Source organism: Melozone crissalis, unplaced genomic scaffold (genome assembly GCF_028551555.1).
Source record: "Melozone crissalis strain CALT ecotype California unplaced genomic scaffold, PUWL_Pcris_2 ptg000146l_1, whole genome shotgun sequence".
Lineage (NCBI taxonomy): Eukaryota > Metazoa > Chordata > Aves > Passeriformes > Passerellidae > Melozone > Melozone crissalis.
In genome coordinates, this window is record NW_026535918.1 from 18,462 (window position 1) to 44,298 (window position 25,837).

A 25,837-nucleotide genomic window follows, 5' to 3' on the forward strand; every position below is an offset into this window, starting at 1 on the left:
AAGTCGACTGATATTCTTTGGAAATTACAAATAAAAAATGGGAGGAATGAATTTACAATGAACCCAGTGCGGAAACGCCGCAAGGGACAGCTTGCAGGGGAGATGCCTGAAAGCCAAAGCTGTGCTTCAGTGGCATCTGAGGTGGCAATTTTGCAGAGTGCCTGTACACAAGTTTCTTTTCACTGCGAGCAGTGAGCAGCGGCTCAGAAGACCTGGCTGTAAAAAACACAGGTTATTGTCCCCAAGCACATGCCAGTGGTCTGGAAAAGGGTGACACTCGTTGACATGACTGTTGTGATTGCTCAAGGGGAGAGCTCCTCAGTCCTCCTCACTTCACTGATGCTCCCCATTGGGGCGCAGGTGAATGGCACCACTGGGCTGTGCTTCACCTCCCTGGGTATATTCTGTGCAGGGAACTGCAATGCCATTGCAACTTTTCTGCTCTCACGTCATTCTTCCAGAAAAAAAACCAGTACCTTGAAGGGGAAAGTGCCCTGTCCCTGTCCCACTTCCTTTGTCACTTGTGCTAACCCACAGCACACACTCCCTGCACATGTTATCTGAATGTTAACTCTGTTTACAAGTGCTGTGAATAAACCCCAATCCAACTGAGAAAGTTCCTCTTTGCTCACATTTCAATACAAGGCTGGAACTATCACCTTGCAAAGAACTTTCCTCTACCACTGCTAGATGCAAAACCAAAAAGTAAACCTAGGAATGCCTGCCACACTCCAGCACACAAAGCTGCTGCTGCTGCTTTTAATGGCTTAGCCTGAGGGCTTTGCTGCTCTTCCTTTGCTCTGCTAATGGGAAGGACTGGGAGACCTCTTTGAACTAGCTACACATACCAAAGACCGAATAAACAAGTATTCTTCATCCCATTTCTCTTAAGAGTTTGTCCTGACAGATGCCTTCTCCCTCCTGAGGTGTGGATTATAGTTTGTGTTTCCCTTTTTTTCCCCCTTTAGCCCTGGAAGCATTTCACACCCTGCTGGGCAATGCCCAGAAGTAATCAGACTGACTGAACACGGGAAACGCAGACAAAAGAAAAGGCTGGAAGCTACTGTTCTTCTCCCAGCTGGCACCGCCAGCTCCTGAGGGCTCAGCCACGACAGCCCACGTTTGTGACAGTACCTGTACGCTCTGGGTGTGTGCAGCCCTTGCGTCGTGCGGCAGCCTGGAGCTGCAGGCTCAGATATCCACCGCGAGCTCCTGGATCTTCCAGGACAAAGCCAGCTCTCCCTGCTGCTCCCGTGTTGCGCTGCCTGTGGAGCAGGGAGGGAAGGAGAGGCACACAGGTTAGCACAGTGGCAGTGCACGAGCTGCCAGGCGTCACCCATCTGACCCGCACCAAAGAGGAAATCTTAATTTTCAGAACTTCCCATCATGCCACACAAGACACTGAAGCCGTCCAAATCTGGAAGGGATAGCCTGGCATGATGCCTCCCCCAGGTCATATCTTACATCAAGAGTTCTTTTTCTCCTGCACAAGGCTCTATATCCTACTTGGACAGATATACAAATATCTATAGAAACTACAGATATTCAATAAGCCATCTTAAATCATAACAGCCAGGCCTCTGTACGACCGTGCTTAACTCCTGCTCAGCTCACGCCATCTCCCCGTTCCTCAGGCATCAGAAACCACTAAAACTCCCGTGTTTTCCTGGGGGCTGCCTGCCTGCTGCCCTCCTCTCACCAACGGGGCCACCTGCCAGGCTCCCCAGGGCACAGCAGCCTCCAAGGGGAGCATTCGTCTGTTTGAGAGGTGATGGAAAGCCTGGGGAAAAAAAAAGCTCAGCGACACTGTGGCTCTGAAGGTGCAAGAACCATTACCCTGGAGACGTGCAGCTCACCTGGTTCATGCTGGGCAAGTTCTCTGCTCGCTTCACCTGAGCGTTCAGCTGGAGAGATCCATTTCCACGCGCTGGGCTGGCTCCATCTCCGTCCCTGCTGCGAGAAGGTGTTCAGGGGGATGCCGCTGCCCGCTCAGCAGACGCTTCACACACTCTGCCAGCAGCAGGGGCAGCCTTTGAGGCCACACCAGCCTGGCACAGAGTCACTGAGCCATTCTGACTGTGTTAACAGCACCACGGATGAACCCCCATACCCTCGGGCCTTCATTCTCCGGCACCCCGAGCCCCGCGGCTGCGCGGCAAAGAAGGAAAGCGGGCACCGGAAGAGAGGAGCGAGAGCAGGGCATGACAAAGGGCGGCGAGGGAGGGCGGGCTGTGCAGGAAAGCGGGACGGGAAGGGAAAGCCCGGGAGGGGGGTAGAGGGAGGGTGGACAGAGGAGGCAGAAACGGGGAAGAGAAAGGGAGTAGCGGGGAAGGGGCTGGACAGGAAGGAGCCGGGCTTGTGGGGGGAGAGGGAATGGGGGAAAGGGAGCGAGAGAAGGCGAATACGGGGAGAAGGAAGGAGGGCGAGAGAGAGGGACAGGCGGGGAAGCCTCACAGAGCCCCGGCTGCACCCCGAGCCCGGCCCGGCGCCTCGCCCTGCCCGGGAGGCTGCGCTCGGGGGAGCTCGGCTCGCTCCGGAGTCACTCGGCTCCAGTCGGCTCTTCGGCTAAACTCGGCTATTGTCGGTTAAACTCGGCTATTGTCGGCTAAACTCGGCTATTGACGGCCGCATTCGGCTCCATTCGTCCCTCCGGCTCGCTTCGGCCGAACTCGGAGCCGCTCTCTGCGCGTTCGGCTGAGGTCGGCTCGGCTCGCCTCCCCGAGGGCGGGCAAGCGGCGCCGCCTCACGTTAAACTCGCCCGGCTCGGGGCTCTCCTGCTGCCGCGTCACGCGGGCGGCCCGGCCTTCGTACCGACACGACCGGGAGCGCGGGGTGGCACAGGAGCTCATTGGGCTGTGCTAATTAGCACTCGCGCTAATTAGCGCGCACGAGAGCGGCGGGCTCGGTTCGGCCGAGCTCGGCTCCGTTCAGGCAGCCTCGCAAGCCTGGCCTCGGTTCGCTCGAGCCCGTCAGGTTCGGCCGGTCTCGCCTTGGTTCGGCTGAGCTCGTTCCATTCGGCTGAAGGCGGCGTCGTTCAGTCGTGTTCTTATAAATACCTTTCTTTATTGACTGTATATTTCTATATTTAGATTGCTACTTCTATGATTCCAAATAAAACCCCTGTCTCTAACCAAATAAACACAAAAAAAGCCTTCTTTTGAACGATATTGAAATATTTTTATACTTTTGTATAATTATATTCACATTTATATTTATAGTTTCTTTTGATGCATTATATTCATAATTATATATAATATATATAAAATTCTAGGAAAGTATCTAAGTTATTATTTATATTAGGTATCACATCTACTGCTACAACTAATTTTTTCTTATAGGTTTAAATTTTATATATATCTGTATATATTTATATTTCTATACTTAGATTTCTCCCTTTATATTATTTGTAGTTATAATTTTTACAATCAAAACACTGCCTATTGACAAATGAAAAAACCCACTTTGTTTAACTATTTTAAAAAATATTTTCATGCTTAAATTGTCATATTTATATTTATAATTTGTTCAGTATTACATGAGAACATACCTGCTCCTGCACTGCAGTGGGGCTCCCGCTCCTGGGGACCTTGGGGTGCCCATACGGCATCAGAGCCCCGCGTCTTCATCCCCTTCTCCTCTATTTAGAAACTACACTGGAACCTTTTCCTGGGAACAAAGACGTTACCTAAATCCTCTCCCCGTGTCCCAGACAGATGGATATTCAGTTATTAGTTGGCTGGGCAGCAGTTTCTTAAATAGAATGATAAACAGGATGCGAACATTTTAGCTACAAGCAAATAGGCAAATCTGAACAAGGTACTGGTGGCCAACACCAACCACCAAAGTGATTTTGAAGGAATTTTTTAAACAATAAAATAATGATACCACAAAAATTAAGCAAAAAGCTAACTACTGGCTAAGAAAGAAGGAAAAATTAACTTTTGACAGCAACAACGTTCCAACCAGACAGGCTTTTTCCTCATGTCATACCTTGTAACTACCTCTCTTGGCAATTCTCGTCATGTATCCCAAAAGGAATAAATACCTCAGAGCGTCCTAAAGCAAAAAGTAGCACACGTGAGCCCCTCACACTCCCGGGAGGCCGGCACAGCGTGCACTGAGTCTGCAACAAATTCTGCTCACTGAGGGTCTGCAAACAAAGGTTCAACTGATGAATTGAACTGATTTTAAAGAGAGGTTTTCGAAGCACTGAAGCACAAGAAAGAACAAGCAGAAACAATTCTTAAAAAAAACCTGCAAGTTTCGTTTAGCATATATGCGACTGATTTCCACCCTGTGGCTTCTCACTTGGATTCGTCTGCAGGTTCAGGAAGATGACAATGCACACTCTGCCTTCCCTGAGCCCCCCACAGCAGCGGAGCGCTGCTCCGTGCGCTCAGATCATCAGGAACTGGATTACACGTGCCCGGATGGACCGGAACTGCTCTGCTGCAGATTCAGGAGACGATGGCAGAGAGGGGCTGGCCGAGGCGTCGTCCCAGTTCCGTTCCTGTGTGACGAGGAGCGGTTTGTTCCCAGCAGCTGCAACAATCCCCAGCTCGCTTCCGTGGTGAGTGCCGATGGCACACAAATGGCAGCCCGAGGAAATCGTGTTCTGGGCTCTAAGTGGTTGGGACGGGGTCCGATTTTTTGTTTTGTATCTGTATGATGATTAGTACAACAGGGCCCTGACCGATGACGTGGCAGCACAGAATTAAAAACTCCTCAATAGGATTACATCGGCTTCGAGGAAAAGACAAAAGCCTAGGACCCTTCTGAAATCTACTTTTAATCCAGAGCACACGGATTGTCACCATGCTGCACCTTCCAGCTTTTCAAAGCAGCTTACTTCTGAAGACCAGGAAACACTGATTTCTACAGAAACAATGGGCAACCCCCAGGCTAATCTAAGCACTACTGTTTAATAGGGGACCTGCCAGCGTGCCAGTCCAGCCTAAAGTGTGCTTTACTTCAGTCTAACATCCCCACAAAATTCTTCTCACGTCTCCCAACCCTGAAATCTTATTTTCCCCTAAAGCTTCTCATCATTAGCAATTTCCAAGTAACATGCTTTTTTTACAGCATTCAAAAATGTCATGCTGGACTGTGCTAGAGAGTAATCTGCAAATATAAGCTTAGCAAAGTTTGAATTGACTTGTCCAGAGAAAAAACCTACAAGCGAACACCTACACCTGCCTACAAAGAGCTAACAAGCCCCTGGCAGCTGCCAGCATCAAAGCACATTGGATGTTTCTAATACAGGGTAAGGATAACAATATCACCTTTTGTTCTCTCCAGCTTGTTTTCCCTGCAGTCATATTTTGCTTCTTATGATTTTTTTAGTCTCCGTATCTTCGTGGACAGCACCGAGCCTGAAGACAAGGATACGAGAGTCTTTCCCTGCCGTACGGAGAGAACCAGGAAAACAGTTAAAAAGAGAACAGGGTAGTTTGAAATTCATACTTGCAATGAGAAGCAGCGCCTAACCAACAGAACAAAAGTAAACAAAGCATGATAGCTCCCTGGGGACAGAAGACTTACAAACTCTCCAGAATTTACAATTCTAGCGAGCATCCCCTTCAGGACGGCAGCCAAGTGTCCCGTGAGGTGGTGCTACACCAAAGAACAATCTGAGAGGTTCCAAAGAGCGAAATGCACGATATTTTGCAAAGACATAAAATCTTGCAAAATAACAAAAATACAATGGATGTAAACTACAGGGCAAGAGTACAAGTGTTCACTTTAAGAGCTGGAACCATCCAGGTGAGCACCTGATAACTGGATTCTCACCAGAGTTTGAACCCTTCAGGTCACCGAAGAGTTTTCCCCAGAAATTTCACAGACTGAGTTTTGATAGAAGTACAGTTGCCACATCCTCAGAAACGTCACCCATTCTCCAGGTGTGTGGAGGGAACTGCAAATGGCTCTCACGTAGTTTGAGCTACTTCTGTAAGGTCTCAGGGTGAATTTCACCAGATGCAACCAAACAGGGCAACTCCCTGTGGGACAGAAGGAACCCAAAGCTTGGGTAAGCAGAGCTGCAGCAAATACTGAGGAAACAAACATAACAGTGTAAAAAATAATAAACCATCCTTTTTTTTCTCTTGCTTTTGTTTTTTTCTTATTCAGATCAGCATAGCAATTAAAGAGAAAGTGAAAAACTCACCATTACTGAACATTTCATCATCTGCAGGCTGAGCATCCTTAGCATAGAGGACTCCAAAGTTAAAATTCACCGATCCCTGCGAAATAAAACCAAATATTGTATGATAAACAGTCAGACAGCAAACATAAAAATTTGTTTCCTCTAAGGACTTTCAGGTATGTATGTATCTTTGCATACATCCTACACATTAGAACATACACTTTATACCATCACCTAATACATAATCACTTACCTTTAAATTTTGATAGTATAGCATGAATTTTTAACTTAAATTGGTGATCTATTATTATTAAGTTGGTGCTTAAAGTTATTTCTGCTGTCACGTTCAAAAAAACATTAATTTTTTTTACTGTAATGACCAATTGATTTCAAAGTCATCACAAGCCCATCAAAATACAAAGCTCTGTTCACTGGACAGGTCTGTGAGCTAGAAGTAGTTAGGCTTCTACTTCCCTCTTGTTCTTCCAGAACCAATAAATCCTGTCAACAAAACCAGGATCTTTAGCCCACTGCTGTGAAAGATTCTACAAGGATGATGGTTTGATTTGTGTTTAGAAGTTTTGATTTGAAATGGCCAGTTCAATGGATAAAGACTGTTTAACTAGTATTACATTACTGTTATTATTATTTCTATTATTATTTTTATTATTACTACTACTATTATTATCACCTGTTACTGGAAGAAACAGACCAGTAGTACCTATACTTAATTACTTTTATTTCCAGAAAATAATAAAGAAAAAAGAACCAAACCAAAAAAAGTCACTTCCTACCTTTTCTATCAAGGGATGAAAAATTTCTCTTGGGCTCTCCTCCAATTTACTGTTAAATGGAATGTTCTGTGGAACTGCCATTTCTTTTCCAAAATACTAACTTCCAACACTTCCTGAACGTATTTTGTATTTTAAAACAACAGAAGTTAGTGAGACTCTGTGGAGGTCAGGTTTAAATTTATTTCCTTCTAAAGCATAGAGCCCTTTCCATCACCCTGCCCTGTGGCTCTACACTGAATCATGGTGAGCATTTGGGGAGTGCTCAATAACCAATTCTATTTCTCTCTTTTTCTAGTTCTCTCTATTCTTAAATAATTCAAGACAAGTCAAATGAAAAATGACAAGTTCAGCCTCAAAGTCACACTTTTTCCCTTTGTCTGGTCAAGAACAGGCTCTATGCTGCCTTCAACGATTAAGACTTGCAAAACCGGTTTTACAGGTTTATCATAAAACCCACAGAAGGCAAGCTCTGAATAACAGGAAAAGGTACACAGGCAAATATCTAAAGGGATCACTTATTTGGAAATACATACCTTGACAGAGATTGCACTGAGAACCTTTCTGTGGGACTCTAAGGGAGACGTATTTTCTGAGTACCCTGTAAACAAGAAAAGCTACAATATATTACAGGACATCCCCACTTTTTCTACACATTCAAATAGGATTTTTAATAAAAACAATTCAGTTAAAAAAGAAGGAAGAAAACCAAGCTAATTTTACTCAGCTATATTTACTCCCGATTTAGAGGAAAAAAAAAACACTCACAGGTGCTCGCCGTGCTCGCCCGGGGCGGCTCCTGCAGCTCCCGGCCCGCGGCAGCAAAGCACCGCCCCGCCCCCCGCCCCCGGCACCGCCGAGTGAGGCCGAGGAACCCCGCGGACGCTCCTTCCGCGCTGCTCGGCGCCGTGCGGGCGGCCGGACGGAGGCTTCGCCCGTCCAGCGTCGCCGTCACGCGCGGGAGAGGCGCCGGGAGCGGCCCGCGCACAGCCCCGCGCGGCCGCCTGGCCCGCCAGCCACTCATGTGCCGCGTCAGCCGTTGCGTCACGCGCCGCGCCGGCAGCAAGGCCTGCCGGGAGTTGTAGTCTCGGGCTGACAGCCACGGCTCCGTCCCCCGCCGCCGGGAGCTGCAGAACCTCCCGGGCATCACACGGGACCTTCACCCCTGGGCGGGGAAGGACCTGAGGCAGCACCGCTCCTTCCGAATGCCTTCTCTTTCCCCCTCCAACTCTTTTTTCTTTTTTCACTCTGTTTTTCACCCCTTCCCTTCCCTCTTGCTCTCCTGCTTCCTTTCCTTTCCTTTCCTTTCCTTTCCTTTCCTTTCCTTTCCTTTCCTTTCCTTTCCTTTCCTTTCCTTTCCTTTCCTTTCCTTTCCCTTCCCTTTCCCTTTCTTGTATTTCTGATCTTGGTTTACCTTTCTAGCTTTAGAATAAAAAAACAGCAGTAGAAACTATCAGGCTACCTGGGAGTAAAAAAAAAAACTCCAGAACGAAAAGGATTTAAAGAAAACTATTTATTCCCTGGGAGCCTGAAATTTTCTACTGCTGCACGTGACATAGAGCTTTTATTCCTTCTTATAGAGAGTTGATATTGTCTACTTACTTTATACAGCGCCCCCTGCCGTCTGTCCCGGAGCACTGCAGGCACAGCGATCCCTGGCGTCTGCACAGGCGCACTGCAGGCACAGCGCCCCCTGCCGTCTGCCTCGGAGCACTGCAGGCACAGCAATCCCTGCCGCCTGCACAGGCGCACTGCAGGCAGAGCCCTGCGGCGTTGTTCGGTTCTGTTTAATGAAACTCGGCTGAATTCGGCTTGGTTCGGCTCTTGGTCTAAACTCGTTTCAGTACGGCTCTTCGGCCGAACTCGGCACGGTTCGAGTAAACTCGGTCATATTGGGCACATTGTCTAAATGCGGCCAGTGTCGGCTACACTCGGCTATCGGTTCCAGTCGGCTATCATGGTCTCTTGGTGTAAACTGGGCTATTTTGGGCCGCCCTGGGCTCTTCGGTTCAAGTCGGCTGTTTTCGGCCACCCTCGGCTCTTCGGGTAAACTCGGCTGTTTTCGGCCACCCTCGGCTCTTCGGGTAAACTCAGCTATTTCCGGCTTCCCTCGGCTCTTCGGGCAAACTCAGCTGTTTTCGGCCACCCTCGGCTCTTCGGCTCTTCGGAACAATTCGGCCCGGCTCGGCTCCCTCAGGGCGCGAAAGCGGCCGTCAGAGGACCCCGGCACAGCGAGGCGTTTAACCCACATGCCTGGCACAAACCCGCCAAACTACCCCGCCCGCGGCGCCGCTGAGCCCACACCGTGTGTCGGGTACACATGAAACGCCGCAGAAAAATCCGTCGGAGCCGCCATGACGTCAGTATTCTGTGCAGGCGGTCCACTTAGACCCACCCCGGTCCTCCACTTCCCCGCCCTTTTCGCCGCCATGATGAGAAGGTCAATTAAAAGTCCGCGACATCCACGACGCGCCACTCCCAAGGTGGCGGCCTCTCGGTGCAGGGCTGCAGTACAGCGCTCTGCCCACAAGGCGGCAGCACTGCCGCACGCCCCAGCCGGGGGCGCAGCGCGCCTCGGGGCTGCGGGCAGGGAAGGCGGCGAAAAAGAACAGGGGCGGCCCCCGCCGAAAACTGCTCTGAAATAAATGCCCCAAAACAACCGCGAAGAGGAAAAATAAACTTCTGCCTCTAATCTAAAAGGATAAAAGACAAAACAAAACACAACACACAAAAAAAACCCAAAAAAACAACTATTTCTTTTAAAAAATATTTAAATATTTTTTAAAAAGTTTTTTCCTATTAATATTCACATTTCTATTTACAATGTATATTGATGTACACTGTCCATTTATACATTTCTTTTTATAAATACATTTCTATTCCATATTGCATATATCCCTAAAACTTAAATTTATTTGTATATTGTTATACATATTTTTACATGGTAAGTATATATTTCTGTTACGATTTTTACTTCTGTAACACTTGCATTATTTAAAATAAAACCTTTGCCTCCATCCACATTAAAGCCAAAAAGAAGCCCTTTCTTCTCAACGGTATTCAAATATTTTTTAAAATTCTAGTTTTCAGGTTCATATTCATATTTACATTTAAAATGTACACTTATGTATACTGTTATTTGTATTCTTCATTACATCTCTTCCTATTATTGGTATTTCTTTATATTTTGTGTTTTTATATATATATTTATATCTCGATTGTATATCTCCATATTTAGAAATAAATAACAATAATATCTACATTCATATTATTTAAAATAAAAACCCTGCCTCTAACACAATAGGAATAAAAAAACCCCCAAGCCTTTGTTGCAAACAATATTTAAATAGATTTTATCCTTATATTCAATTTTTATATTCATATTTGTATTTATAATGCATATTAATGTATATTGCTTACTTATACATTTATCTATACCAATGTCAAGTTATAAATAAATTTGTATTCTATAATACATCTGATGCGAGTAGTTATTTATGAATTTTTATATATTTTTATTCATATTTTTTATATTGATTAAACATTTCTGCGTCAGGATTTTTACTTCTGGAACACTTACAATATTCAAAATAAAACCCCTGCCTCTACTTAAATAAAAGCCAAAACATTCCCTTTCTTTTAAGCTATATTTACATATTTTTATATTTATATTCCCATTTATAATTTATATTGCCATATAATGTTATTTATATTCTACACTACAACTCTTCATATTACTTACACATATTTATATGTAAATTTATATTCATATTTTAGCAATTTCTCTTTATATATTTATTACATATTTCTATCTTAAGATCCACATTTCTATATTACTTATATTATTTAAAATACAACTCCTGCCTCTAACCAAATGAAAACCAAGGACACCCCTTTATTGGAACCAGATTTAAAATGTAGGAAGTAATATTATTTTTCAAAATTATAATGATATTCATATGGACATTTTAATTTATTTTATTCATAGATATTATATATATTAGAGAGAATACCTTCTAATATAATAAGAGATCTGTATTTTCTGTATTATAGATTTCTTTTCCTTATATTTATTTAAATTAAATATTTATAGAGATTTGTATTTGTATATATATTTGTATATCCGAATTGATATTTTATTTCTATCATTTATTTAAAAACCCCAGCCTATAACCTAATAACACCCCCCCCATTTATTTTAACTCCATTTAAATATTTTCATATTAACTATCTATATTTATATATCTTTGTGTATATATATATATATATATATATATAAAATAGACTATCATTTATCTATATGATGTTACAATTATATACCAGGTATTACAGTTTTATGTATGTATCTGTTATCTATATTCATGTCTACCACTCTAATGTTATATTTATTTTTAAATGTATATTTATTTCTATTTTCATCTCTATATTAAACCATACAAGTTCATTGACCCCACGCACCAGAACCACAACAGTACCGTACCTTTGTCAGCACCGGCACGCAGCACATGCTCGTCCCATCGCAGCGCATCAAAACAAAACCCATTGCTATTACTAACGGAACAAACGTCCCACAACGTCATTGAACCCTAATAAAAACTCAAATAAACCTAACTGTCAATAAATTTTAAATCCCACTATAAAGTAGCCCAAAACCTCCGCACATTCTCATCATAAACTTCCTCCTAAACCACTATCTCAAAAACCCCAAAAAACTCAAATACACCTTGAAAATGACACAACTGCTAATAAAAACAAACACCCAGTAAAAACTAAATCAAACCAACTCACGAGACTCAAAACTGTACAACTGACCCTAAACATTACTAAAAAAAGTCCCCAAAGCTCTACCTTTATGCTAATGCACAAATAATAACCTATCATCTAGAAAAGTTATTTGAAAAAAATTAAAAAAAATAATTAAAACCATGAAAATAAAAAACCTAAACTATTAAAATACTAAAAAATATCACTACCTAAATTAAAAAACGTATTGCCTATAATAACCCACCATATAAATGCCCCTGTCCCAAAAAATAAAAAAAACTATCGAACCAGAAAGAAATCAGAACTTAGGAACACTAAAACCATAGCGTTCAAGACCTCACACCACATCCCTTATCATACACCAACTACAAACAACAGAAAACAATACAATGAATTCTTAAAAACCACCTTAAAACCATTACATTGAAAAACATTTCAAAAATTAAAAACTGCATTTAACAAAAGCCATCTCATAAATTCACACCCAAAACTCCAGCAGCCCAGCTGGCCCTACCAAAGATCTATGTTTATACATACAGCAAACAAAACCAAAATCCCAGTAATACCCATCAGAAATCTATGAAACAATCCCATTGAAATTAATCCGGCCTCAAATACAAACCAACCCATCCAGAAAGTCAGCTTCACTCAAAAAACAATTTACACAGAGTTAATAATACCAAGAAATAAAACAACACACCATATACCACCAATGAATATAATAGTCAAGTAAAAAAAAAAACACTACATTTTTTTCTTTTTATTTCTTAAACTAACTTCTTTTATTAGCTAGAACAAAAGATTTTGCCAGGACTGTAACAACAACAACAACCTCTTTTTCTTCTTCTCCTTCTGAAATGTCCCTTCTCACTCCCAAATTCCTTTCAACTCCTGAGTTTACATCCAAGCAAAAAGCAAAATTCGTGCACTCGTGCGTTCGCTGCTCCCGTCAGATTCTCTCTTCCCCTCCACATCTTCTCACACTTTCAGTCTTCACGCTGTCCCGCCGTGATGAGTCTGACAGAAGAATTGGCACAAGTTAACAGAGCATTTCCCTCCCTCCCTCCCTCTGCTTTCCTCAGCACATTTCAATCCATCCCAGGCCTGCAACGATGCACCCTCACCCCAAAGCTCACAGCAAGCGTGCAGCAGCTCAGGCTCACCTGGCTCCAGGGCTCTGTGCCTCGGATAGCCGAGGAAACTCCTGATGAGCCTCCGTTCCAATCAACTGGAATGCAAACTCACCTCCATCTCAGAGCCTCAGTGACCTCGGCCAGCCCCTTCCTCACTTCCCTGGGTCACAATGACTTCCAGGCACAAGGATGCCAAGCAGGTTTCTGTCTTTTCTCTTGAGTGCCAACAGGTCAAATATGTAGGCTTTGACATAACTAATTACCCTCTCTTTGAACTCTCCCAAGGACACTTTTAAAGAAAAGACACAAGATTGCTGCTACAGCCATGTGGGATCGGGAGGAAAGCAGCAAGGATCCCAGGCCAGCGGCGCGGCCGGGCAGTGTCACGTCCCTGCCGCCCTGTGACAGGGCGCACGGCTGCAGGGCCCCAGAGCCTGCAGGCCCTGGAGCTGCCACACGGATGGACCCGGTTCCCTCCCCGGGTGCCCAGAGGGAAACCTGAGGGCAGGTGTCCACCCCGAGGGTGCACCCAGAGCCCCGGGCACGGATGGAGTCACTGGCCGCTCTCTGGGGACGAGACCCTCCCTGCAGGTGACACTGCCTTGTCCTCTCCCTCCCTGTGGCACAGGCACCTCCAGGCTCCATGACCAGCCTCCTTCCGTCAGCATCCAGGTGCTGTGTCGGAGCCAGAGGGATCGAGGCTTTCCAGAACCATAGCATCCTTTAGGCTGCAAAAGCCTTCTAAGGCCATCGAGCCCAGCTGCTGCCCCAGCACTGCCAAGCCCCCACCCAAATCAGGTCCCTAAACACCACATCTTGCCATGCTTCAAATGTCTCCAGCAATGGGGACTGCCCTGGGCAGCCCGCTCCTACGCCTGACCACCCTTTCAGTGAACAAATTGGTCCTCAAAGCCAATCTGAGCCTTCCCTGCTGCAACTTGAGGCCATTTCCTTTTGTCACGGCACTTCTTACCGGGGAGATCTCAGCACTTCAACCTTACCTGCTCCTTCCCTAGGAGCTCTCTGGCTTGCCTGCATGAGAGGAGAAACACTCCCAGCACAGGAACGGCAGCTCAGCAGGTCCCACACCGAGGCAGGGGAGCAGCTGTCCTCACCACAGCTCCCGTGTCAGCTCTCACAGAGCGGCTCTGCTCTGCCTCCCGGGGGCAGATCTCTGCTCAGCGCTTCAGAATTGCCTGTTTGGAGGAGGGGGAAAAAACAGCTTAGCCAAGATTTTTATCCAGACTTATCTGATGTCTTTGCCTGCTTTGCCTCTTCCTGACTTCCTCCTGCTAAGAAAACAGCTGCCTTTGGACTTCTAGGGGCAACTACCACGTAATGCTTGAAAAGGAACTACAGAAAAGTGCCTCATTTTTCAAGACTCAGCCAAGAAGACAGACAACTGCACCTTCTCCATCCCCACTGCCTGCAGAGCTGCCAGGCACCAGGCCAGCTCTGCTCCTGCTTCCGGTTGTTCCCAACTCTGCTGCAAGAACTGAAGGCTGCTTTGGCGTTCCATTGCTCCGCTTCTCCCCAGAAAAGATCTTCCAGTGCCGTTCTCCCTCCACGGGAAGGGCCCTTCTGTCTCACACGCTCGGTGACACGAGGCTGCGCCAAGCTGCAGCAGCCTCTGCTCCAGCTGGGAAGGGCTTTCTTCCTCCTCTGGCACCTGCCTGGCACAGGTTGCTCACACATGCTGGGGCTGCCCCATCCCTGGAAGTGTTCCAAGGCCCATTGGTGCTCTGGGATCAGGCTCAGAGCAACCTGGTCCATGGAACCGTGTCCCTGCCCACGGCAGCAGGCTTGGAACGAGGTGATCTTTAGAGCCCCTTCCAACCTGAATTATTCCATGATTCCATGAACTCAAAAAACTCGGGGAAGAAATCTGTAAAGTCACTAAATACATAAAAGCATATCCCCATCAGCATAATTTTGAATGAAAAGTATATCTACAAACAGGGAGAAATATTCTATGTATTTGCTCTTGCTACCTTTCAGGCGTAATTTTAGCTATCTCTTCCAGTTTTAAAATATTCTCTTTTGAAATAATAAGCAGTGTTCAAATTTTAGCATTTATACACTATTGCAGAAGCAAAAATTGCTGACAATCAGGCCGTGTCATTCTCTATGGAGCAGAGCCATCGTGACAGCATTCCTGGGACAGAAATTTTACAGGATGTCACTCCACAGAGAGCACCAAAATCCATATCAGTTGGCAGTTCTGCTCCTCCACATCAGAAAGCTAAACTAGGACAAGACAGCCTCGGGATTCACGAATGGCAAGGTAATAAGAGACACGCCTTAATAATATCATTACAATTTCCACAGATCTGCCACCTGATCTGTGACAGCACAGCACCCTGGCCCAGAGGAAGGTGAGCCTGCCCAGGACAGAGGTGGAACTAGGTCGTTTTCAAGATCTCTTCCACCCCAAACCATTCTGCGGTGTGATGACACAGGAGAGTTGTAAGGGAGAAGAAGGATGAATTCCTTTGGAAGGATCATTGTTTGCCTCTCTAGTAGCAGGCTTTGCTGGCAGGATTGTTTTGCTCTTGCACTGACCTTGGCTGAAGGTGCTTCACCCTGCAGAGAGCGGTGACAGCCTGCTGCACACGCTGTTCTTGGGCAGAGCGCACGGAGCCAGAGGGCAAAGAGCCCCCAGCAGGTCCGTGACAGGAGCGGATGCTCCTCCCCACCTTTGGAAATATCCATTAGGGATTTTTCCAGCAGATGGCAACAGCAGACCGGCGTGGACTGCAAGGGCAGACTCTGCGGGCTGCCTGAAACCTGGCTGGGCTCCACCCAAAGCACCTCTCGGGTCTGCTCCTCCCGCTCCTGGCATTGAGCCTGGCTGGCAGCCCAGGGCATGGTTACTGGAATACAGAATGAATCAGTGCTGCAGGAAACTGCACAACAAGCTCTGCAGCTCTTGCTGTGTGTGCAGGCCTTAAAACACACCTGGTGCATTTGGAACAGATGAAAATTATGGCTCCCCCTGAATAAACATGATTTCTCTCCTAGATATCATTTTGAAAAATAATACTTCAAGGGGTGATCAGAATGGGAGCACAGACAAACACCAAGAATAAAAACTACAGCGTTTGATGCTTTATCAAAAGGTGTGCCTGCCCTACCGTGTCGGGAAGCTGGACTGCTGGACCCAACTTTGCAGCACATTCTTGTCATTGCTTCTGAGCCACCTTCACCAGCTGCTCTCGTGGCATTTGCCGTGCCATTTGCAAATTACAATACGAGCGAACCTGGAAGGCAAAACACAAGATAAATTTACAGCTGGACAGTCAAATCTTTTTCTCCAAAATGCAATCAATGTACAGCTTTCCCCTTAAGCTGAAGTACAGGCCAAATTCATAGAATCACTCGGGTGAGAGAAGCCCTTCAGGCAGTGAAAACGAGCATTTAGGTGTGGTATGAAGCTTGGGGAGCCCTGAAGAGGCCGTAAAAGTCGACTGATATTCTTTGGAAATTACAAATAAAAAATGGGAGGAATGAATTTACAATGAACCCAGTGCGGAAACGCCGCAAGGGACAGCTTGCAGGGGAGATGCCTGAAAGCCAAAGCTGTGCTTCAGTGGCATCTGAGGTGGCAATTTTGCAGAGTGCCTGTACACAAGTTTCTTTTCACTGCGAGCAGTGAGCAGCGGCTCAGAAGACCTGGCTGTAAAAAACACAGGTTATTGTCCCCAAGCACATGCCAGTGGTCTGGAAAAGGGTGACACTCGTTGACATGACTGTTGTGATTGCTCAAGGGGAGAGCTCCTCAGTCCTCCTCACTTCACTGATGCTCCCCATTGGGGCGCAGGTGAATGGCACCACTGGGCTGTGCTTCACCTCCCTGGGTATATTCTGTGCAGGGAACTGCAATGCCATTGCAACTTTTCTGCTCTCACGTCATTCTTCCAGAAAAAAAACCAGTACCTTGAAGGGGAAAGTGCCCTGTCCCTGTCCCACTTCCTTTGTCACTTGTGCTAACCCACAGCACACACTCCCTGCACATGTTATCTGAATGTTAACTCTGTTTACAAGTGCTGTGAATAAACCCCAATCCAACTGAGAAAGTTCCTCTTTGCTCACATTTCAATACAAGGCTGGAACTATCACCTTGCAAAGAACTTTCCTCTACCACTGCTAGATGCAAAACCAAAAAGTAAACCTAGGAATGCCTGCCACACTCCAGCACACAAAGCTGCTGCTGCTGCTTTTAATGGCTTAGCCTGAGGGCTTTGCTGCTCTTCCTTTGCTCTGCTAATGGGAAGGACTGGGAGACCTCTTTGAACTAGCTACACATACCAAAGACCGAATAAACAAGTATTCTTCATCCCATTTCTCTTAAGAGTTTGTCCTGACAGATGCCTTCTCCCTCCTGAGGTGTGGATTATAGTTTGTGTTTCCCTTTTTTTCCCCCTTTAGCCCTGGAAGCATTTCACACCCTGCTGGGCAATGCCCAGAAGTAATCAGACTGACTGAACACGGGAAACGCAGACAAAAGAAAAGGCTGGAAGCTACTGTTCTTCTCCCAGCTGGCACCGCCAGCTCCTGAGGGCTCAGCCACGACAGCCCACGTTTGTGACAGTACCTGTACGCTCTGGGTGTGTGCAGCCCTTGCGTCGTGCGGCAGCCTGGAGCTGCAGGCTCAGATATCCACCGCGAGCTCCTGGATCTTCCAGGACAAAGCCAGCTCTCCCTGCTGCTCCCGTGTTGCGCTGCCTGTGGAGCAGGGAGGGAAGGAGAGGCACACAGGTTAGCACAGTGGCAGTGCACGAGCTGCCAGGCGTCACCCATCTGACCCGCACCAAAGAGGAAATCTTAATTTTCAGAACTTCCCATCATGCCACACAAGACACTGAAGCCGTCCAAATCTGGAAGGGATAGCCTGGCATGATGCCTCCCCCAGGTCATATCTTACATCAAGAGTTCTTTTTCTCCTGCACAAGGCTCTATATCCTACTTGGACAGATATACAAATATCTATAGAAACTACAGATATTCAATAAGCCATCTTAAATCATAACAGCCAGGCCTCTGTACGACCGTGCTTAACTCCTGCTCAGCTCACGCCATCTCCCCGTTCCTCAGGCATCAGAAACCACTGAAACTCCCGTGTTTTCCTGGGGGCTGCCTGCCTGCTGCCCTCCTCTCACCAACGGGGCCACCTGCCAGGCTCCCCAGGGCACAGCAGCCTCCAAGGGGAGCATTCGTCTGTTTGAGAGGTGATGGAAAGCCTGGGGAAAAAAAAAGCTCAGCGACACTGTGGCTCTGAAGGTGCAAGAACCATTACCCTGGAGACGTGCAGCTCACCTGGTTCATGCTGGGCAAGTTCTCTGCTCGCTTCACCTGAGCGTTCAGCTGGAGAGATCCATTTCCACGCGCTGGGCTGGCTCCATCTCCGTCCCTGCTGCGAGAAGGTGTTCAGGGGGATGCCGCTGCCCGCTCAGCAGACGCTTCACACACTCTGCCAGCAGCAGGGGCAGCCTTTGAGGCCACACCAGCCTGGCACAGAGTCACTGAGCCATTCTGACTGTGTTAACAGCACCACGGATGAACCCCCATACCCTCTGGCCTTCATTCTCCGGCACCCCGAGCCCCGCGGCTGCGCGGCAAAGAAGGAAAGCGGGCACCGGAAGAGAGGAGCGAGAGCAGGGCATGACAAAGGGCGGCGAGGGAGGGCGGGCTGTGCAGGAAAGCGGGACGGGAAGGGAAAGCCCGGGAGGGGGGAAGAGGGAGGGTGGACAGAGGAGGCAGAAACGGGGAAGAGAAAGGGAGTAGCGGGGAAGGGGCTGGACAGGAAGGAGCCGGGCTTGTGGGGGGAGAGGGAATGGGGGAAAGGGAGCGAGAGAAGGCGAATACGGGGAGAAGGAAGGAGGGCGAGAGAGAGGGACGGGCGGGGAAGCCTCACAGAGCCCCGGCTGCACCCCGAGCCCGGCCCGGCGCCTCGCCCTGCCCGGGAGGCTGCGCTCGGGGGAGCTCGGCTCGCTCCGGAGTCACTCGGCTCCAGTCGGCTCTTCGGCTAAACTCGGCTATTGTCGGCTAAACTCGGCTATTGGCGCCTGCATTCGGCTGCATTCGTCCCTTCGGCGCGCTTCGGCCGAACTCGGAGCCGCTCTCTGCGCGTTCGGCTGAGGTCGGCTCGGCTCGCCTCCCCGAGGGCGGGCAAGCGGCGCCGCCTCACGTTAAACTCGCCCGGCTCGGGGCTCTCCTGCTGCCGCGTCCCGCGGGCGGCCCGGCCATCGCACCGACACGACCGGGAGCGCGGGGTGGCACAGGAACTCATTACGCTGTGACCGCACTCGCGCTAATTAGCGCGCACGAGAGCGGCGGGCTCGGTTCGGCCGAGCTCGGCTCCGTTCAGGCAGCCTCGCAAGCCTGGCCTCGGTTCCCTCGAGCCCGTCAGGTTCGGCCGGTCTCGCCTTGGTTCGGCTGAGCTCGTTCCATTCGGCCGAAGGCGGCGTCGTTCAGTCGTGTTCTTATAAATACCTTTCTTTATTGACTGTATATTTCTACATTTAGATTTATACTTCCATAACACTTCTATGATTCCAAATAAAACCCCCGTCTCTAACCAAATAAACACAAAAAAAGCCTTCTTTTGAACGATATTGAAATATTTTTATACTTTTGTATAATTATATTCACATTTATATTTATAGTTTCTTTTGATGCATTATATTCATAATTATATATAATAGATACAAAATTCTAGGAAAGTATTTAAATTATTATTTATATTAGGTATCATATCTACTGCTACAACTAATTTTTTCTTATAGGTTTAAATTTTATATATATCTGTATATATTTATATTTCTATACTTAGATTTCTCCCTTTATATTATTTGTAGTTATAATTTTTACAATCAAAACACTGCCTATTGACAAATGAAAAAACCCACTTGGTTTAACTATTTTAAAAAATATTTTCATGCTTATAATTGTCATATTTATATTTATAATTTGTTCAATATTACATGAGAACATACCTGCTCCTGCACTGCAGTGGGGCTCCCGCTCCTGGGGACCTTGGGGTGCCCATACGGCATCAGAGCCCCGCGTCTTCATCCCCTTCTCCTCTATTTAGAAACTACACTGGAACTTTTTTCTGGAAACAAAGACATTACCTAAATCCTCTCTCCGTGTCCCAGACAGATGGATATTCAGTTATTAGTTGGCTGGGCAGCAGTTTCTTAAATAGAATGATAAACAGGATGCGAACATTTTAGCTACAAGCAAATAGGCAAATCTGAACAAGGTACTGGTGGCCAACACCAACCACCAAAGTGATTTTGAAGGAATTTTTTAAACAATAAAATAATGATACCACAAAAATTAAGCAAAAAGCTAACTACTGGCTAAGAAAGAAGGAAAAATTAACTTTTGACAGCAACAACGTTCCAACCACACAGGTTTTTCCCCATGTCATACCTTGTAACTACCTCTCTTGGCAATTCTCATCATGTATCCCAAAAGGAATAAATACCTCAGAGCGTCCTAAAGCAAAAAGTAGCACATGTGAGCCCCTCACACTCCTGGGAGGCCGGCACAGCGTGCACTGAGTCTGCAACAAATTCTGCTCACTGAGGGTCTGCAAACAAAGGTTCAACTGATGAATTGAACTGATTTTAAAGAGAGGTTTTCGAAGCACTGAAGCACAAGAAAGAACAAGCAGAAACAATTCTTAAAAAAAACCTGCAAGTTTCGTTTAGCATATATGCGACTGATTTCCACCCTGTGGCTTCTCACTTGGATTCGTCTGCAGGTTCAGGAAGATGACAATGCACACTCTGCCTTCCCTGAGCCCCCCACAGCAGCGGAGCGCTGCTCCGTGCGCTCAGATCATCAGGAACTGGATTACACGTGCCCGGATGGACCGGAACTGCTCTGCTGCAGATTCAGGAGACGATGGCAGAGAGGGGCTGGCCGAGGCGTCGTCCCAGTTCCGTTCCTGTGTGACGAGGAGCGGTTTGTTCCCAGCAGCTGCAACAATCCCCAGCTCGCTTCCGTGGTGAGTGCCGATGGCACACAAATGGCAGCCCGAGGAAATCGTGTTCTGGGCTCTAAGTGGTTGGGACGGGGTCCGATTTTTTGTTTTGTATCTGTATGATGATTAGTACGACAGGGCCCTGACCGATGACGCGGCAGCACAGAATTAAAAACTGCTCGATAGGATTACATCGACTTCTAGGAAAAGACAAAAGCCTAGCACCCTTCTGAAATCTACTTTTAATCCAAAGCACACGGATTGTCACCATGCTGCACCTTCCAGCTTTTCAAAGCAGCTTACTTCTGAAGACCAGGAAACACTGATTTCTACAGAAACAACGGGCAACCCCCAGGCTAATCTAAGCACTACTGTTTAATAGGGGACCTGCCAGCGTGCCAGTCCAGCCTACAGTGTGCTTTATTTCAGTCTAACATCCCCACAAAATTCTTCTCATGTCTCCCAACTCTGAAATCTTATTTTCCCCTAAAGCTTCTCATCATTAGCAATTTCCAAGTAACATGCTTTTTTTACAGCATTCAAAAATGTCATGCTGGACTGTGCTAGAGAGTAATCTGCAAATATAAGCTTAGCAAAGTTTGAACTGACTTGTCCAGAGAAAAAACCTGCAACTGAACACCTACACCTGCCTAAAAAGAGCTAACAAGCCCCTGGCAGCTGCCAGCATCAAAGCACAGTGGATGTTTCTAATACAGGGTAAGGATAACAATATCACCTTTTGTTCTCTCCAGCTTGTTTTCCCTGCAGTCATATTTTGCTTCTTATGATTTTTCTAGTCTCTGTATCTTCTTGGACAGCACCGAGCCTGAAGACAAGGATACGAGAGTCTTTCCCTGCCGTACAGAGAGAACCAGGAAAACAGTTAAAAAAAGAACAGGGTAGTTTGAAATTCATACTTGCAATGAGAAGCAGCGCCTAACCAACAGAACAAAAGTAAACAAAGCACGGTACCTCACTGGGGATAGAAGACTTACAAACTCTCCAGAATTTACAATTCTAGCGACCATCCCCTTTAGGACAGCAGCCAAGTGTCCTATGGGGTGCTGCTACACCAAAGAACGATGGGAGAGGCTCCAAAGAGTGAAAAGAACAATATTTTGCAAAGACAAAAAATCTTGCAAAATAACAAAAATGCAATAGATATAAACTACAGGGCAAGAGTAAAAGTGTTACCTTTGGGATCTGGAACCATCCAGGTGAGCAACTGATAACTGGATCCTCAACAGAGTTTGAACCCTTCAGGACACAAAAGGGTTTTCCCCAGAAATTTCACAGATTTAGTTTTGATAGAAGTCACGGGTGCTGCAAAGAAAAAAAACGTGAACCATAAACGCCTACAGTAGATTTTTTAAACAAGTGCTTGGATAAAAGAATCTTACGGAACGTGAAGTAGTAAAAAAGTGAAACCAATATCAGACCTGCCTATTTTCTCACCATTGTACAAGAAAATCCTAAAAGCAGTATAAATTCACTGCCTAAATCCGGTCATGGGATGTAACCAAGAACAATTTAGGCATTTGCTAATCTAGACAGAAACCTTTTCTGGATGCTAGTGTCAAATCACAAGTTTTGTCTTTCAGAAGCTCGAAAATGCTGGAAAACATTTTCCCTGGGGCTCGGGAGGGCAGGGGCGGAAAGGGGTGCGTTTGCACACCGCACCTGTGCCATCCGAAGCATACAGCCAGCCTGCTCCTTGCGCTGGGCATTCTCCTGGCCATCTCTGGGTTTACCGGTCAGCGCCGCTCCATCCGTTTTCATGGAACAAAGAGCCACGAGCACTAACGCGATATCGCAGCGCTCTCTGGTCGCAACGCCCAACACGCGGCGGAGCCGCCTCCGCCCGCAGCACCGGCAGCAGCCCGAGGGAGACGGCTGCAGCTCGGGGGCTGCTGCGCCTCCGCCAGCCCGAGGGTAGCCGCCCCACTGGGATCGCGGGAGCGCCCGGCGCCGCTCGCCCGGGGCGGCTCCTGCAGCTCCCGGCCCGCGGCAGCAAAGCACCGCCCCGCCCCCCGCCCCCGGCACCGCCGAGTGAGGCCGAGGAACCCCGCGGACGCTCCTTCCGCGCTGCTCGGCGCCGTGCGGGCGGCCGGACGGAGGCTTCGCCTGTCCAGCGTCGCCATCACGCGCGGGAGAGGCGCCGGGAGCTGCCCGCGCACAGCCCCGCCCGGCCCCCTGGCACGCCAGCCACTCATGTGCCGCGTCAGCCCTTGCGTCACGCGCCGCGCCGGCAGCAGGGCCTGCCGGGAGTTGTAGTCTCGGGCTGACAGCCACGGCTCCGTCCCCCGCCGCCGGGAGCTGCAGAACCTCCCGGGCATCAAACGGGACCTTCACCCCTGGGCGGGGGAGGACCTGAGGCACCACCGCTCCTCCCGAATGCCCTCTCTTTTTCCCTCCAACCCTTTTTTCTTTTTTCACTCTGTTTTTCACCCCTTCCCTTCCCTCTTGCTCTCCCGCTTCCTTTCCTTTCCTTTGCCTTTGCCTTTCCCTTTCTTGTATTTCTGATCTTGGTTTACCTTTCTAGCTTTAGAATAAAAAAGCAGCAGTAGAAACTTTCAGGCTACCTGGGAGTAAAAAAAAAAACTCCAAAACGAAAAGGATTTAAAGAAAACTATTTATTCCCTGGGAGCCTGAAATTTTCTACTGCTGCACGTGACATAGAGCTTTTATTCCTTCTTATAGAGAGTTGATATTTTCTACTTACTTTATACAGCGCCCCCTGCCGTCTGCCCCGGCGCACTGCAGGCACAGCGATCCCTGCCGTCTGCACAGGCGCACTGCAGGCAGAGCGCCTCCTGCCGTCTGCCTCGGAGCACTGCAGGCACAGCGATCCCTGCCGCCTGCACAGGCGCACTGCAGGCAGAGCGCTGCGGCGTCGTTCGGTTCTGTTTAACGAAACTCGGCTGAATTCGGCTTGGTTCGGCTCTTGGTCTAAACTCGTTTCAGTTCGGCTCTTCGGCCGAACTCGGCACGGTTCGGCTAAACTCGGTCATATTGGGCACATTGTCTAAATGCGGCCAGTGTCGGCTACACTCGGCTATCGGTTCCAGTCGGCTATCATGGTCTCTTGGTGTAAACTGGGCTATTTTGGGCCGCCCTGGGCTCTTCGGTTCAAGTCGGCTGTTTTTGGCCACCCTCGGCACTTCGGGTAAACTCGGCTATTTCCGGCTTCCCTCGGCCCTTCGGGTAAACTCGGCTGTTTCCGGCTTCCCTCGGCTCTTCGGGTAAACTCGGCTCTATTCGGCCACCCTCGGCTCTTCGGCTCTTCGGAACAATTCGGCCCGGCTCGGCTCCCTCAGGGCGGGAAGGAGGCCGTCAGAGGACCCCGGCACAGCGAGGCGTTTAACCCACATGCCTGGCACAAACCCGCCAAAATACGCCCGCCCGCAGCGCCACTGAGCCCACACCTTGTGTCGGGTACACATGAAACGCCACAGAAAAATCCGTCGGGGCCGTCATGACGTCGGTATTTCGTGCAGGCAGTCCACTTACACCCACCCCGGTCCTCCACTTCCCCGCCCTTTTCGCCGCCATGATGAGAAGGTCAATTAAAAGTCTGCGACACCCGCGACGCGCCACTCCCAAGGTGGCGCCCTCTCGGTGCAGGGCTGCAGTACCGCGCTCTGCCCACAAGGCGGCAGCACTGCCGCACGCCCCAGCCGGGGGCGCAGCGCGCCTCGGGGCTGCGGGCAGGGAAGGCGGCGAAAAAGAACAGGGGCGGCCCCCGCCGAAAACTGCTCTGAAATAAATGCCCCAAAACAACCGCGAAGAGGAAAAATAAACTTCTGCCTCTAATCTAATAGGATAAAAGACAAATAAAACACAACACAACACAACAAACCAACAATTTCTTTTAAAAAATATTTAAATATTTTTTAAAAAGTTTTTTCATATTAATATTCACATTTCTATTTACAATGTACATTGATGTACACTATCCATTTATACGTTTCTTTTTATAAATACATTTCTATTCCATATTGCATATATCCCTAAAACTTAAATTTATTTGTGTATTTTTATACGTATTTTTACATGGTAAGTATATATTTCTGTTATGATTTTTACTTCTGTAACACTTGCATTATTTAAAATAAAACCTTTGCCTCCATCCACATTAAAGCCAAAAAGAACCCCTTTCTTCTCAACTGTATTTAAATATTTTTTAAAATTCTAGTTTTCAGGTTCATATTCACATTTACATTTAAAATGTACACTTATGTATACTGTTATTTGTATTCTTCATTACATCTCTTCCTATTATTTGTATTTCTTTAGATTTTGTGTTTATATATATATTTAGATCTTGATTGTATATCTCAATATTTAGAAATATATGACAATAATATCTACATTCATACTATTTAAAATAAAAACCCTGTCTCTAAACACATTAAGAATAAATAAAACCCCAACCCTTTTTTAAACAATATTTAAATAGACCTTATCCTTATATTCAATTTTTATATTCATATTTGTATTTATAATGTATATTAATGTCTATTGCTTACTAATACATTTATCTTTACCAATGTCAAGTTATAAACAAATTTATATTCTATATTACATCTGATGCGAGTAGTTATTTATGAATTTTTATATATTTTTATTCATATTTTTTATATTGATTAAATATTTCTGCCTCAAGGTTTTTACTTCTGGAACACTTATAATATTCAAAATAAAACCCCTGCCTCTACTTAAATAAAAGCCAAAACATTCCCTTTCTTTTAAGCTATATTTACATATTTTTATATTTATATTCCCATTTATAATTTATATTGCCGTATAATGTTATTTACATTCTACACTACAACTCTTCATATTACTTACATATATTTATATATAAATTTATATTCATATTTTAGCAATTTCTCCTTATATATTTATTACATATTTCTATCTTAAGATCCACATTTCGATATTACTTATATTATTTCAAATAAAACTCCTGCCTCTAACCAAATGAAAAGCAAGGACACCCCTTTATTTG

General features: G+C 46.7%; 1 long non-coding RNA gene across 1 annotated transcript; it reads right to left on the minus strand.

Annotated features, from left to right (window-relative positions):
- Positions 1-12,495: 12,495 nt before the first annotated feature.
- On the minus strand, positions 12,496-22,114 carry LOC128948647 (uncharacterized). The gene is made up of 3 exons (XR_008484135.1): positions 22,021-22,114; positions 21,563-21,680; positions 12,496-12,717 (listed from the first exon to the last, which is right to left on the minus strand). It is a non-coding gene; the product is annotated as an uncharacterized LOC128948647 (long non-coding RNA).
- Between the last annotated feature and the right edge of the window lie 3,723 nt (positions 22,115-25,837).